General features: G+C 46.4%; 1 non-coding gene across 1 annotated transcript; it reads right to left on the bottom strand.

Moving 5' to 3' along the window:
* Positions 1 to 4,506: 4,506 nt before the first annotated feature.
* Positions 4,507 to 4,605, bottom strand: LOC146798491 (small nucleolar RNA U13). Its single transcript, XR_014969335.1, has one exon. It is a non-coding gene; the product is annotated as a small nucleolar RNA U13 (small nucleolar RNA).
* Positions 4,606 to 6,000: the final 1,395 nt, after the last annotated feature.

Genomic DNA, 6,000 nt, shown 5'->3' with positions numbered 1-6,000 from the left:
CCATCAAGATTAATTGGCACTCAGATGTCTTTATTCCTCATTGTAAGGTTCCCCTCCTGCACACTAAATACTTCGATCCATTGAGAACGATGATCACTGAACCAATTAAACAACAAAAATGATGCATCAATTCCAACAAAACATTAAAATATTATCATTGAATGTTAAGGGCCTTAATCACCCGGTTAAAAGAAAAAGGATTTTTTTATTGCATACACAAACAAAAAGCAGACATTGCCCTTTTACAGGAAACCAAATTAGATGTCAACCTTGCTGAGTCTTTCAAAGGTTATCACTTGATGGACGTAGCCTGCTCACCAGCAGTAGGTAAAAAACATGGGGTGGTGTCATTGATATCAAGGAAAGCCAGGATAGACTTACTCTCTTACTCCGATGAAAAACAAGGGAGATGGGTTATATCAAAATTAGAAAAACAAAACTCTGTCCTCTTTGTAGCGAACAAATAAGCACCCACGAATGTTGACCCAGATTTTTGGGAGGATCTAGCAATTCACATCAAGTCAATCCCACACACAGCTACATTGATCATTGATGGGGATTTTAATCTCCCTTTAGACCCCAATTTAGACAGGAATTCCACATGCCAATTCAGGCAAAACAAAGCACATAAAGCTCTTAAGACCTCTGTAGTAAATATAATATAATAAATACATGGAGACTAGAGAATCTTACGGAAAGAAACTACACGTTTTACTCTTTCCCACATAATTCGTATTCATGTATCGACTATTTTCTAATCTCGGGAAATGCAACAAGTAGGATAGGCCAAACAATGATAAAGAGGTGGTCTCTGATTACTCCTGCATTACATTATCAATTACAGACTCAACCCCCCCCACTTAAAGAACCCCTATAGAGATTTAATTAGGATATCCTTTCTTCTCTGCAAAATAAAAAATTATTGAGGAGGCAATTAAAAACTACTTGCTTGAAAATAAAGAAAACGAGACCTCACACCTCGTTAGATGGGAAGCGTTAAAATAAATCCACTATCGGGGAGTGGTCATAAAAATTAAATCAAATATGACTAAAGATGCAAACTCTAATTACTTACCCTAGAGAAAGATATCTCCAATCTAGAGAAGCTGCATATAGTAAAAAATGATCCTCAAATTAAACAAAATTTTAAACAGGGCCTTGCTGGCGTACGCTAGAGTTGCCCACTGCCCTGGTCCTTGCTCTTGCATCAGGACCGCTCCTAGCCCTACGGGGCTGGCGTCCACTAGGATCTCGGCTCTCTTGCCGGGTCAAAGTAGACCAGTGTGGTCTGGTCTTGGAGAGCTTCCTTGATCGCTTGGAATGCTGTCTCTTCTGTGACTGTCCATTGCCACATCACATCTGTCTTGGTGAGGTGTCTGAGAGGTTCGGCAAGGGTGGCCAGGTTCGGGATAAACCGTCCACAGTAAGTGGCCATACCTAGAAAGCTGCGGACCTCCGCCGCTGATGCTGGGGCTGCGGCCGCTTTGATGGCGTGTGACTTCCGGGGGTCCACTTGGATGCCTTCCGTGGTGAAGACATAGCCAAAGAATTCGATTGTTTGCTGAAACAGCTGGCACTTATCTCAGTGTAGGGTGACGCCATGTTCCTGCAGACGTGACAGTGTGGCCCGTACGTGCTTGTAATGTTCATCCACCGTCTTGGAGTTTATGAGGATATCGTCGCTCACGTTTAAGACACCAGGCAGGCCGAGCAGAATGTCTTTGATGGTGTTTTGGAAAATTTCTGCTGCCGATGAGATTCCGAAATTTAGCCGCTTATATCGTCTCAATCCCAGATGCGTGCTAAATGTGGTGATGTATCGGCTCTCTGTCACTAAGGTGAGCTGGTGGTATCCGGCGTTTAAGTCTAATTTTGAAAACCATTGCGCTCCGTTTAGATCGGATACAATATCATCCATGGTAGGCGTGATATGCCTTTCCCGTTTGATGGCCTTAATTGAGAGGCGCATATCAATGCACAGCCGGATCTTCCCTGGCTGGCGGGGTTTCTCGGCGATCACCATTGGCGATACCCATGGTGTGGGTCCTGTAACCTTCTCGATTACTCCCTGTTCCTCTAGCCTCTGGAGCTCTTCCTCTACTAACGGGCGTAGGTGGAACGGTATCCGCCTGTGTCGGATGGCTGTTGGTGTTACTGAGGAGTCAATGTGGAGGCGTATTGGCGGCCTTTTGATCTTCCCCAGCCCTGAGAATAGGCTTTTGAATGTCTCCAGCAGGTCTTCGACTTGTTTGTCCTGGATTTTCCTGAAGAATGCAATTAGTCCTAGATCCTCCGCCGCGTGTCCGCTGAGTAGTGTGTCTACTTCTTGGTCTATGACGTGGATGTCAATGACAATTTCCGACTTTTCTGAGCACACTGCTACTGTCATCTTGCCTTTCAGAGGTAGCGGCGTGTCGCTCCCGTAGGCGTAGATTTTGGCCTTGGAGTGTCGGAGTTCCGGTCTTGGACTGAGACGGTTGTATTGCTGTACGTCGATCACCGTTACGGACGCGCCCGTGTCAATCACTGCGTTTACTTCTGACCCAGCTACGAGTATGTCACATCGTGGCTGCGGTCGCCTAGTGCTCTTTAGGGCTTTGGTGAACGATATTAGGTATGTTTCCCCATCATCGTCAGAGTCTGTGTCAGAGTCTTGGTAGTCTCTGGTCTTCTCACTTCTTGACTTTGGCTGTGACGACAGCGACGTGTGCGACACTTGCCTCACCATCTTCCTCAGCGGTCTGTCCCATCTATTCCCGCTTTTCTGCGTCTTCCTCCGGCAGACAGACGCAAAATGGTTATCAATGCCACAGTGCGTGCATGTCTTTCCTCTCGCTGGGCATGCTTTGATTGGGTGATCTTCATACCCGCAGTAGCCACACTGCCTGGCTTGTGCTGGGGGCCGCCGGTCACGGGGTCTTTGTGGCCTTTCCTTCGCTCGCACCGCATCCGTCTTCTCGGTTTTCACCTCAACGCTCTTGTCTGTCCCTTTTACCAAGGCCTGGTCCATTTCTTCAGCTCTCGCCGCTGATAGATCATGTGTCCTGGCTAGGACGAGGATATCATTCATCGGGATGTTAGGTTGACGGAGTATTAATCCTCATAGCGTCTTGCTCCGAATTCCCAGTATCAGCTGTGCCCTGATTTCTTCCTTGGCCCTGTCTCCTACGAGGTGGGTGTCTGCGAGGGCTCTTAGTCTTGTGTGGAAAGCATCCACAGACTCACCTTCGCGCTGCTTTGCTTGGCGGAGTTTAAAATGCTCGTAGTCTGGATTGACCTGGGGGTCAAAGTGCGCGTTCAGGGCCGCCACCGCCGCCGTGTAGTCGTCGGAGTTCCCCGTGTTCGGCAGGTGTTTGAATAGGTGATATACTTCTTCCCCTGCATAGTGTAGGAGGAGGGACCTTTTCACCACCCCATCCGTCTCCCTGGATCCGATAAAGTAGTTTTCCAGTCTGCCTAGCCAGGTCTGCCATCGCGGCGCAGCTGTCGTGGGGTAACACCCCTGAAGGGGGGTGATGAGGCAGCACCCTCGCTGGGTCAGGCTGTTCAGTGTCGCACATGGTGGCGCGGGACCACGTGCCTGCTGCGTCAGCAACAGTGTGCTGTGTGCCACTGGTCCTTGGTGCCTCTTTTCAGGCTGCTTCGCCCCGTTCCACTGCCAGGTGGCCCTACCTGCAGGGTGTGTTGCACTGTTGCCCGTAGTGTGGGTCCCCACGAAGGTATTGTGTGTCTTCTTGGCTCCGCAGCCAGGGGACGCGCCGATCAGCTATTTCTCCGCTTGAAAGGAGGGCAGGGGCCCACCTTCGTCGCCAGTGTTCCGTTGCACACCTCTGCTCGACAGTAAGGGGGGCGGGGGAGGGCCGAGTTGTGTCATCGGGGCCCCGCGCGCGCAGCGCGTAAATAATAGACAGACGTGGTATTGCGGTTGGGCGCGAACTGCCGAGAGTTCGCCCGCCCCTTTATTTATATATACGCGCTCACGTCTGTCGACGTGAGCGCAAGTCGCGAAATGCCGACTGCGCTCTAGCCGGACTGTAACAATGCCCACCACAGATTTCTCCTGAGTGTATTTATTGGTCGCCATGGTGATCCATTGGTTTTCTTTTTGGTTCTTTCTTTCTTATACTTTAGGGTACTTTACCCTCCTTACTGTAGTTTTTTTTCATATCCAGCCTATGATTATACCAGGAAAATGATGTACCACACGAACCTATTGTTTTACCACCACCGGGAGTTTATGTGCCTCTACATCTTTACCGTCAGTGGAGCATAAATGTGCATTCAGCCCACACTACAAATAATGCACTGGATGCCATTGTCAGCTCCTATATGACATACCTTCCGTGAGAACGTGCATGACTTAAATTAAATGTGTTAATCTACACCCAATTGAGACAAGATAAGGGTACTTTCTTTCATCTTAAAACTTTTGTAAAACCTCAAGACAGCATTTAAGATCGTTTCTTCTACTTTTGACATAACTGTTTCAATGGACCGCTAGTTCTTAATCAGAGAGGTAATGTGCCCAGTCGTAACAAGAATGGGACGGCACACATCACGTACATACGTGAGAACCCACTCATCATTTGCAAGAACCAGAAGGATCGAAGGATAAGATTAACGGAGGAACACCAGAGCATGCGATTCTCTCATGAATGTGAGGGCGAGAATGTCGTGGCGGTGGTGTCTGTCTACATCTGCCTGGGTCACACTTGAAGCTAATCACGAGTTATCTACAATGTTTTTTAAGAAAAGAGAGCCAAGTACAGCAAAAGTTGTTCTGTTAACACGACCATATTATTATACTAATTTATATGCAGCAGTGTAGCCAATCCGTGTCCCGGTTTGTAGTTTCATACCTTAAAAGGACCGCCCACCATATGTTCTATTTAGTTACAACATAGAGAACGGACTACATTGTATCCTCTTGCGGACATTGTGAAATGGCAGCATTTATGAATAAAAAACAAGGGTTGCAGAGCATGAAGGTGCATTTATTAGATAACCTTTGAATATAAATGAACTCTTTAAACATTTAATGAACACCGACATTGTTTCTGCGTTTTGAGTATGCCAGAATGCTACACTGATCGACGCAAGCAATTCCAAAATACACAACTTTAAAACTGTTATACCTTCTATTAACAATTCTCAACAAACAGTTGTTCTACAGGAGAAAATCGTTGCAGCTTACTGCGGATATACAATAGAAGTATAGCATCACGTTATCAGCAAGTTTGATTTTTAACCAACGTTCATGAAAATAAAAGACGGGCACGCTAAATAGACACTGACTTGAAATCTATACATGCAATGGGCGATAGAATAAAATGTCAGAAGATGTAATAGAAGTAAAGGGTGTCGTATTTTAATCGAGCAATTCAAGAACACCCTCGCTTGCCATGCAACACGCCGAGCGTATGCAACGTCCAAGTTAACTTATTTAAGGTGTGTTTTGGGATTTTCACTTTAAATTTTTTATTTTAAACAATACAAAAATAAAAACTATTTTTGTCAGCTAAAAATAAAACAGATAGAAAGAAGAGGTAGTAAGAAAAGCATAGGGAGAAGCAAGTAAGAGAAAAAGTACTGTGGTAGAGGGAGGGTAAAATCAGAAGGATACATAGGCAAAAAATAGTGAGACATAAAACAGGGGTATATTCACAAGAACGTGTGATAACTACCGCAAGAGTAGTGTAACGCAGCTTTCAATATCTCAGGCCATTGTGGAAAAATAATCCTGTGTCAACGTGGAATTCACAACACGGCGGTACCATGCGATAGTCTGCTGACACCGCGGACAATGTCAGCGATACAACCACCCCGACGGAGATAAAAACACGAAACCAGCAAACCTGCGATGAGCCCATCCGCGATGAGGAAAGCAGGTATAAGCCCCGCTAGGTCTGCGAAACTCATGGCAGGCGGGAATAGGCACAACAAAAGCCGGAAAAAGTAAGACAGACCAACCAGAAAACACCAGCCAACCACAATGGAAGC

Source organism: Triturus cristatus, chromosome 9 (assembly GCF_964204655.1).
Source record: "Triturus cristatus chromosome 9, aTriCri1.1, whole genome shotgun sequence".
NCBI classification, from domain to species: Eukaryota; Metazoa; Chordata; class Amphibia; order Caudata; family Salamandridae; genus Triturus; species Triturus cristatus.
Note: the sequence above shows the minus strand (reverse complement) of the source record. Positions and strands in the feature narration are given on the sequence as shown.